At 44.8% G+C, this 10,115-nt stretch overlaps 1 protein-coding gene and 1 long non-coding RNA gene across 2 annotated transcripts in view; one reads left to right on the forward strand and one right to left on the reverse strand.

The window, feature by feature from the left end:
* ZNF567 (zinc finger protein 567) overlaps nt 1-6,908 on the reverse strand; it is a 25,705-nt gene extending 18,797 nt beyond the window's left edge. Inside the window, exons 1-2 of the mRNA XM_011984776.1 lie at nt 6,886-6,908; nt 5,364-5,460 (exon numbers count right to left, since the gene is read on the reverse strand). The gene's annotated coding sequence lies outside the window, so the exon portion shown is untranslated. The remainder of the gene's footprint in view (nt 1-5,363; nt 5,461-6,885) is intronic.
* Nucleotides 6,909-7,072: 164 nt separating this feature from the next.
* Nucleotides 7,073-9,189, forward strand: LOC105543041. Its single transcript, XR_001006566.1, has 3 exons — nt 7,073-7,248; nt 7,708-7,827; nt 8,507-9,189. It is a non-coding gene; the product is annotated as an uncharacterized LOC105543041 (long non-coding RNA).
* Nucleotides 9,190-10,115: the final 926 nt, after the last annotated feature.

A 10,115-nucleotide genomic window follows, 5' to 3' on the forward strand; every position in this document is an offset into this window, starting at 1 on the left:
CCATTCTCCTGCCTCAGCCTCCCGAGTAGCTGGGACTACAGGCGCCCGCCACCTCGCCCAGCTAGTTTTTTGTATTTTTTAGTACAGACGGGGTTTCACGGGGTTAGCCAGGATGGTCTCGATCTTCTGACCTCGTGATCCGTCCGTCTCGGCCTCCCAAAGTGCTGGGATTACAGGCTTAAGCCACCGTGCCCAGCCTTTTTTTTTTCTTTTTTAACAAAGAGAGTCTTGTTCTGTCACCCAGGCTGGAGTGCAGTGACATGATCATGGCTCATTGTAGACCTGATCTCTGGGTTAAAGCTATCCTCCCACCTAAGCTTCACAAATAACTGGGACCACAGGCACATGCCACTGCACCTGCACTGGGCTAATTTTTTTCTTTTTTTGAGACAGAGTCTCACTCTGACACCTATGCTGGAGTGCAGCAGCGTAATCTTCACTCACTGCCACCTCTGCCTCCCGGATTCAAGCAATTCTCTTGCCTCAGCCTCCTGAGTAGCTGGGATTACAGGCGCCTGCCACCAAGCCCGGCTAATTTTTATATTTTTAGTAGAGACAGCATTTCACTATGTTGGCCAGGCTGGTCTCAAACTTCTGACCTCAGGTGATCCACCCACCTCGGCCTCCCGAAGTGCTAGGATTACAGATATGAGCCACTGCACCTGGCCTATTTTTTTTTTTAATTTCTGGTGGAGACAAGGATCTCTCTATGTTGCCCAGGCTGGCTGGTCTTGAACTCCTGGGCTCAAGCAATTCTCCTGCCTCAGCCTCCTAAAGTGCTGGGATTACAGGTGTGAGCCACCATACCTGGCTTGATATATTCACTTAACGTGTGAACACTGGTTAAAATTGGGAGCATTTGTGGAAGATAGAGTCATATCTAACCAATATGGGAAGAAGTGAGGACCAGTTTTCTGAAGGGAAAGATAGGCAGGAGGATGTAGGACAAGACAGACATATACCCAAATATCCTTTAAAAAAAAAAAAAAGACTTTCAGAAAGGAGAGAGAAACCATCGCCTTACCTGAGCCATGGTTTTGAGATATGAAAGAGATGACCAGTCCTTCCTTTGGGGTCCTCTTTAGAAAAGAGGCAGTTCCTAAGGAGGCAAAGCCGAGACAAAAAAAAGCCACATGAGACCACATGTGCCTCGCAGCTCCTATAATTCTATTAAAATTGCCTCCATTTCCCTTGTATTGATCCTTGTTCACTCTGAACATGCCACATAGAAGGGAGAACCAGCTAGGCAAATCCCGTTTTATCCCCAAGGCCAGAGATACAGGCTTTTGGGGCAGCAGGATGGATTTTGGGCAAGCTCATCTCCCCTCACGCACTACCTTTTCCCTCCTAGTCAGCCTATTGTTATTAACTACTTCCAAGCTGCTCTCCATTAAGGCTGTACCATTTATAGTACTGCCAGCAATATATGAGAATGCCTGTCATTCCACACCAAGGAATACTACTGATACAAATTTTTCTATGCTTGTCTAACACATGTAAATTGTGGTTCTAGTTTCTAGTTTTCTTACCATGAACAATAAGCTTTTCATAAGTTTAAAGAACGCTTTTAGCTTCTTATCTGTGGTCTCATCATTTATTTCATTTTCTATTATTTTCATTTTCTGAAATGTTGCTAGACTTCTTTAAAGGAAGGAAATTAATCCTTTATTTTTGTGGAAGGCGTTCCAAATAATTTTTCTTTTTTAGAGACAGGGTCATACTCTGCCATCCAGGCTGGAGTACAGTGGCACTATTCTGGCTTACTGCACCCTCAAACTCCTGAGCTCAAGCAATTCTGTCTCAGCCTCCCAAGTAGCTAGGACGAAAGGCACACAACACCATGACTGGCTACTTTTTAAAATTATTGTTTTCTTTTGAGATGAGGTCTTGCAATGTTGCTTAGGCTGGTCTCAAACTCCTGGCCTCATGTGCTCCTCCTACGTGTGATTACAGGCGTGAGCCACTGTGCACAGCCCCAAATAATTTTTTATAGTTTCTCATTTGTTTTTTTCCATGTAAAAATACAATTTTAAAAATTAGGCTGGGCGCGATGGCTCACTCCTATAATCTCAGCGCTTTGGGAGGCTGAGGCAGGCGGATCACCTGAGGTTGGGAGTTCGAGACCAGCCTGACCAACATGGAGAAACCTCGTCTCTATTAAAAATACAAAATTAGCTGGGCATGGTGGCACATGCCTGTAATCCCAGCTACTACGGAGGCTGAGGCAGGAGAATTACTTGAACCTGGGAGATGGAGTTTGTGGTTACCTAAGATCGTGCGCCACTGCACTCCAGCCTGGGCAACAAGAATGAAACTCTGTCTCAAAAAAAATAAATAAATAAAAAATAAAAATAAAAATAAAAATACTTTGCCCATCTAGTTTGGTATCACAAGGTACTCCACAATCTGTATTTCCTTCACTCATCAAAACTGCCATTTTTATCGCATATTTTATTCCCTTTAATATATCTAAGTAGACCTGAGCTTAATACTTATTTCCACTGAACTGTTCATTTAACTGCCAGGATCACCTTACAGCTATCAGTTTTAAAACAGTTTAGTATCTACGAGGGCTACTTCCCTGACAGTTTTTCTCTCTCAGAATTTCTGGTGTTTATTTTCTCTTAACAATGCTAGAAAGTTCAAACATTTGTATTAAAATTTTAATGGAAATCCATGAAATGTTAGGAAGTTTTGACATTTTATCATATTGTGTCTTCCTGTCCTTTTATTCAAGTCTTATTTTTATTTTATTTTTGAGACAGGGTCTCACTCTTTGCCTAGGCTAGAATGCAGTGGCATGATCATGGCTCACTGCAGCCTCGACTTCCTCAGCTCAAGCAATTCTCCCTCCTGCATAGCAGGGACCATAGGCATGCACCACCCACATCCAGCTAATTACTTTTTAATTTTAATTTTTTTGTTTTTGAGACAGGGTCTCACTCTGTTGCCCAGGATGGAGTGCAGTGGCACCATCACCACTCACTGCAGTGTCGGCCTCCCTGGGCTCAAGTGATACTCCTATCTCAGCCTCCTGGGTAGCTGGGACTACAAGCGCACACCATCAAGACTGGCTTTTTTTTTTTTTTTTAAAGAAATGGGGTCTTACTATGTTGCTTAGGCTAGTCTCCAACTCCTGGGCTCAAGTGATCTTCCTGCCTTGGCCTCCCAAAGTGCTGGGATTATAGGTGTGAACCACCACATCCCGCCTACTCCCAGGGTTGCTGGAAACTTTGAGAAAGGGTAAGCAGCTCACAGGGGCAGGTATGGGATAAGATATTCTGCATGGCTTTGTCCAAAAGTGCCTAGAGTAGGAAATAGAATTCATGCCCAACAACAGGGAATCAGACACCATAGGCACTTATCAGTCTTGCAGCAGGCTCTTTTTAAAATTTATTTTTTTATTTTGAAATGATTATAGATCCACAGAAGCTTGCAAAAATAGTGCAGAGAGGTCTCATTTACCCTTCATCCAGCTTCTCCACAATGGTCACATCTTCCATAACCACAGCACACGGTCAAAATCAGAAAACTGGCTGGGCACAGTAGGTAGCTCATGCCTGTAATCCCAGCGCTTTGGGAGGACAAGGCAGGAGGACTGCATGAGCTTAGGAGTTTGAGACCAGCCTGGGCAACATAGTGAGACTCTGTCTCTACAAAATAAAAATACACAAATTAGCCAGCATGATGGCGTGTACGCTTTTAGCTACTCAAGAGGCTGAGGCGGGAGGGTCACTTAAGCCCAGGAGTTTGAGGCTACAAATGAGCTATGACTGTGCCACTGTACTTCAATCTGGACAACAGAGCAAGACTCTGTCTCTAAAAAATAAAAATAAAAAATTAGAAAATTGTCATTACACACTGCGCCAACTTCTTTCAGATATCACTAATTTTCCATGTACTCATTATGTGCATGTTTTTACCATTTTATCACACATTTAGATTTGTGTCACCACCACCACAATCAAGAGGCCAAACTATTCCATGTAAAGATACCATTTTAAAGTAATTGTTTAAACCACCCATCAATACCACTCCTGAGTATCTATCCACGACAAACAAAAACATGTATCCACAAAAAGACCCAAATGTGAATGGTCATAGCAGTTTTATTCATAAGCACCTCAGAATTGGAAACAACCTATGTGTGCATCAATGGATAACTGGATAAATAGATAATCAATGGAAACCAACTGTGATCCATCCTGATCCATCCAGACAGTGGAATACTACTTTGTACTAAGAATGAAGCAATGATACATGCAATAATATGAATGAATTGCAACATGCAACTGAACTGAGCTCATGCCTGCAATCCCAGCACTTTGGGAGGACAAGGCAGGAGGATCCCGTAAGCTCAGGAGTTCGAGACCAGTCTGGGCAACATAGTGAGACTCTGTCTCTACAAAATAAAAATACACAAATTAGCCAGAATGGTGGCATGTACTTGTAGTCCCAGCTATAGCTTACTGATTGCAACATCCTTACTGAATGAAGGTGGCATGTACTTGTAGTCCCAGCTATAGCTTACTGATTGCAACATCCTTACTGAATGAAGCCAGACTCAAAAGGTTACATTCTGCATGACTCCTTTTATATGAGATGAAATTAGAACAGAGGTTACTTTTGTGCCAGGGTAACTGGATGGGGGCTAGAAGTGTTCTGTTTTTGTTTTCTTTTTAAATTTGGGTGATGGTGGTGACATGAGTTTTAAAAAATGCAAATATATACATTTGCTTATATGAAAATAATGAAAAGATAAGCTGAAAACTTAGATAAAAGATAGAATATAATATTCCCTATTGCTTTTGTCACTAACAAAGTATCCTGGAGACCAGGCAAGGTGGCTCACGCCTATAATCCCAGCACCTGAGGAGGCCAAGGTGGGCAGATCACTTGAGCCTAGGAGTTCAAGACCAGCCTAGGAAACACAGCAAGATCCCAACTGTACAAAAACATAAAATAAAATTAGCTAGGTATGGTTGTACATGCCTGTAGCCCCAACTACTTGGGAGGCTGAGGTGGGAGGATTACTTGAGCCCAGGGAGGTGGAGGCTGCAGTGAGCCATGATCAAACTACTGCACTCCAGCCTGGGCAACAGAGTGAGACCTTGTCTCAGAAACAAACAAAACAACAAAACAAAAAAATTCGAAGTATCCTGGAGGCCCTTCTCCATAAATCCATGTAATTGATCCCTTTTCATGGCTGCATAATACTTCTCAGTGGCCAGAGTGGGTGGGCCACTGCATGCCCAGAGGAAGCACTGGGGCAGCAGCTGCAGAAGAGGCTATGTCCATGAGAAGGGAAGCGTATCTGGAGGTTCCAAGCAGCAGGTTCTCTTGGAAGGTAAGAGATGACTTACACTAAATTATAGCGGTATCAGTCATGTTAGCCTCTTCTTGTTTTTGACTTCTGTCTTCTCATTCCTTTCCCAGCTCCCAATCCATGAGAGCTGAAGACTACCTATAGGGAGTAAAGAGGAGACAAAATAAAGGTTGGGGAATTAGAGAAGAAACTAATCATGTATCCTTTCACATTGCAGGCTTCCAGCAGAAGAAATTCATCCAGCAGAAAAATAAAAAATACAAATATATATACACACACACACACACACACACCCCCAAATAGGAATTTTGAGAGTAACAGTTACGAGATACAGTTTTTTTTATCTTTAAAATACTGGTCCCAGTGGTGTTCTATTCATTTAAGCATATCAGTCATCAGTCAATACCAGGTTTTCCCAATAAATGGTCTTTTTTGGAGGGGGAGGGACAGAGTCTTACTCTGTCGCCCAGGCTGGAGTGCAGTGGTTGGCTCACTGCAACTTTCACCTCCAAGTTCAAGCGATTCCCCTGCCTCAGCTCCCGAGTAGCGTGGCTACAGGCATGCGCCATCATGTCCAGCTAATTTTTATATTTTTAGTAGAGATGGGGTTTTACCATGTTGGTCAAACTTCTGACCTCAGGTGATCTGTCTGCCCCAGCCTCCCAAAGTGCTGGGATTACAGGCGTGAGCCACCGCGCATGGGTCCAATCTTACCCTCTGAAAATTATTTTGCCTCTTCTTCTCCATTAAAAAAAAAAAAAAATCACTACTTTACTTGTCTAATTACCAGACTCAAATTCTATAGGCATATATAAAATGCCCAACACTTGGAAGTCAATCTAAACAATGCATACTTTAGTCAGCACTCGGTTTCTCAAGTACTAAGTCGCACAGTGTGCCACATTCACAGTCATCATAGGTCGTGCACACAAAGTACTTTAAAACTTAGGCATATTCATAGCTGTATCACCCACTACATAGTCATAATCCCATAGGCCCCCACGTCGTGCACAATTTCGCTGAACTTATACTCCTACAAAAAGTAACAACCTTTCACTCACAATACCCTCACTGTCGCCTCTCCGAAGTCGGACACAGGCTAAAACACAAATCGACTCGCACCTGATTTAAGTTAAAACTTAAGACACGCAGGGACCGCATCACTCTCATAAACAACCGGTTCCACAACGTCACGCAGAATAACACATTCCCTTACCACAACACACAGGACAGGTACGAAAAGCCACACACATACGGAGCGCCTGCTGTATGTCAGGCCGTGCTCCAGGAGCCGGGGGACGAAAATCAGACGAAATTCCTGCCACTGCGGAGCTCACCCCCGCCTCGGGCAACCGGTTCCCTTCTTCAGGCACTCCCCGGCCCGCGCTCTGGTTCCTGCTTCCCTCCCAGTCTTCTCCGGGGACCCAGACTCGCACTTTCCTCCCGTCAACTCCTCGTCCCAGGTTGCTCCTCTTCCCTTCTTGTTTTCCCCAGCCCAGGTTCCCGCCTGCCTCCTCAGCTTTCCCTACCGGTCCCACCGCCCGACCAGCCAGCCTCACCTTCGGTCGCCGGCCGGGCGTCTGCGCATGCGTACTCCCGCGCGGAGGGCGACTCCCAGGTGTCTCCGCGGCGCATTCCTGCGGGCCACCGGTTACGCGCGCCTTCTCCACATCCGGGCGTTTCCGGCCTTGGACTACATTTCCCACAGGCTCCCGGGCCGTTTTCGAACTTTGATCTCAGGTTCCGCTTCCAAGTTCTCATAGTGCGTGGCTGGGGTGCGGGCGGCGCTCACAGTGAGGAAGCCCCGGGCTCCCGTTACGCAGACAGGGTGTGCAGGGCCGTAGCTCGGACCTGTGTATGCGTGTGTGCGTGTTTGACGCCAGGACAAGGAGGCTGTGTGCGCGGCGAGGAGGCTGCAACAGGTGCGTGATTGTGTTCCTGTCCCTGCTCGGATGCGGGACCTCTGGGTGGCCGTGGTCGGCTGTCATGTGGGGTGTGTGACACTGTAGGGTTTGAGACCTCCCATCGTGACAGTGTGGCCTAGTGTGATGGAAGAACCTTTAAGTCTGTGGTGTTGTGTGTGTAACGGGTAAAGCTTCATTTCTGCAGTGCTGTGTTTAACGTTGGGACTGAGGTGTCTGTCGAAGATCTCCCCCATGTGCCTGTGAGGACTACGATCGATGCCTATGTTAAGCAGAGTCATCTTGCAATGAAGCATGGCCCGCGTTGTCTTCTCAGGGCACCCCCGTCCCCAGTTCTCAGCCTGGTGTTTAACACGGGATCCTGGTAGAGTCCCCACCTAAGTGGCAGTTTTAGACTCGATTGTTTATTGGGCTCTGCATCTCTGAGTTCCCAGCTTCCTTTTTTCTCCTGCTTCATAGCTGTATAGACCCCAGCTGCAGTGAAATAGCCGTAAAAAGGGAAGGGATAATCGAGTGGTGGAGTAAAATCTGCAAACAGAAGAAGCACAGACCTGTTTTTGGAACGAGGCTTTTCGAGTTGTAAGTGTCTCTCAGGCAGAGTTCTGGGAAGATGTGATGGGGAGAGCCTAGGAGTAGGATTCCTTCCTCAGAGGCTCTCCCTTGGGAACTCTCAGAGGTCAGGTTCCATGTGAACCACATCATTCCCAGAGATGTCTCCCCGGGAGACTTATGTGAATTTAGAGAAAGTCCCCAGTCCTGGGAATCAGTGACCCTGGCCTTTCCCTTGAATATTAAGAAGGATTATCAGTACTCCCATCTCCCTTTTACTTCCATCTGAGTATGTGTATGGTAGATGATGAGAGCTTGTGTGGTGGGAATAATTTTTTCCAGTTTAGCCAGTCTGGGTTCCAAGAAAGTTCTTGTCTCATGATTTCTTACCCCTTTCCTTTCCCCTTCTCCCTTGCCTTGAGGTTCTCTAAGAGCCCCAAGGAAAGGGAACCATTGCTGAGCATATCTGAAACCAAGGTCAAGGAAGTTTTGTTGTATTTTCTATTTTTGTTCTCTTTGATTTTGTTTTTCAGAAAGGGAGTATTTTTTTCTCCTCCTGAAATGCTAGTCAGTGGTTTGGTTACTAATAGGCAGGGCCTTGTGAAATGCTTTGACCAATAGAATGTGGTGGAAGTGATATTGTGAGACTTCAGAGACAAAGCTTCAGGAAGTCGTGCAGCTTTTTCTCTTCCCCTTTTCCTGCCCTGAGACTACCATGACTGAAGGCTAAGAGCAGCTTGCTTGAGGATTAAAGATCTCTTGGAGAGAGGTCCAGTGAGTAACAACGGCCAGATATTTCAGGGAGACCATCTTGGACCATCCAGCCTCCACCAAGCCAACAGCTGACAGTTGTCACATGAATATGATCAGTAGAAGAACCACTCAGGCAAGCCAAGCTCAAATTGCCAACCCCCGCAAATAATTAGCTAATTATTTTTTGTTTTAAGTCATAAACTTTTGAAGTGGTTATATAGCAATAGATAACTGAAACAGGTGTTTAACTTTCCAGACTTTAAAAATTAGCATATTGATATAATTGTATTGTTCAACCTGTTTTGTAAAGTGATTTCTCTGATACAGTATCTTGAAAAGATTCCTTATCCTTAACTATTTTCTACAACTTTGCATTTGTCTTAGTATTATATTACATGGATAGATGGTAATTTATTTGACTACTAACTTCCCTTTGCAATTCCTTTTCCTTGCTGTCTAGCTCCCATGTCTTGACCAACTTTACATTCACCTCCAGGACCTTATGGGCACACGGGTTCCTGTCATTTCACGGGTATGTAGACTCAGGAATGTGGCACTGACTTCTGGGTGGAGTACAGATGACTGACACACATACCCCCAAATCAGAGGAATTTATTCAGGGGTGTGATATAACACCTACATACATTTAACTAGCCAATTGGGTCTCCCCTTTTTTTGTTTTGAGAGCAAGTATCACTCTGTCGCCCGGGCTGGAATGCAGTGGTGCGATCTTGGCTTACTGCAACCTCTGCCTCCCAGGTTCAAGGGATTCTGCTGCCTCAGCCTTCCGAGTAGCTGGGACTACAGGTGCCCACCACCATGCCCGGATAATTTTTGTATTTTTAGTAGACATGGGGTTTCACCAAGTTGGCCAGGCTGGTCTCAAACCCCTGACCTCAGGTGATCTGCCTGCCTTGGTCTCCCAAAGTGTTGGGCATGAGCCACTGCGGCCAGCCGGGTCTCCCTTTTTACATCTGTTTTCCCCTTTCCAGTTCAAATTCTGTATTCTGGGAACATCTTACTTTCTTCACCCTGATTGATTAGGGAATCTTCAGGGTTCTTAGGTTATTTTCTGAAGGACTGGTTTAAGATTTCTAGAGGTGGAAATGGGCGTCTCTCCTGTGTTATTTATAAAGTGTTATCACCCTAATCCTTCAGAATACTTTCTTAACTTCTTTCTGCTTGATGATTAAGGAACGGTCTCAATTCTTCATAGCCACATCAGACCAAAATTCCATTTCTTTGCCTATGTGAAGGATTTATTATTAATTACCCTATTAATTTATGTCCAGACCAGATGTGATTTCCTTCTTGGAGCAATAGTTCGTGAAGAGGTTAACAGGAGTTCTGTGTCCAGGTAAATGAGAGGCAACTGAGAAGAGGAACTCATTGTGTATAAAATCTTAGGATTCTAGATTTAGGACCTTTGAGACAGTATTTAAATTAGTGCTCCGGAATGTCTATGAAGAAAGTTTGGGTCTCTTCAGCCAGAATTCAGACCATTTCAACATTGCAATCCAGGTATCATACACATATCTCCTTTTATTTTTTTTTTCTGCTCTCAA

The sequence above is a fragment of the Mandrillus leucophaeus genome, unplaced genomic scaffold, assembly GCF_000951045.1.
Source record: "Mandrillus leucophaeus isolate KB7577 unplaced genomic scaffold, Mleu.le_1.0 Scaffold274, whole genome shotgun sequence".
NCBI lineage: Eukaryota > Metazoa > Chordata > Mammalia > Primates > Cercopithecidae > Mandrillus > Mandrillus leucophaeus.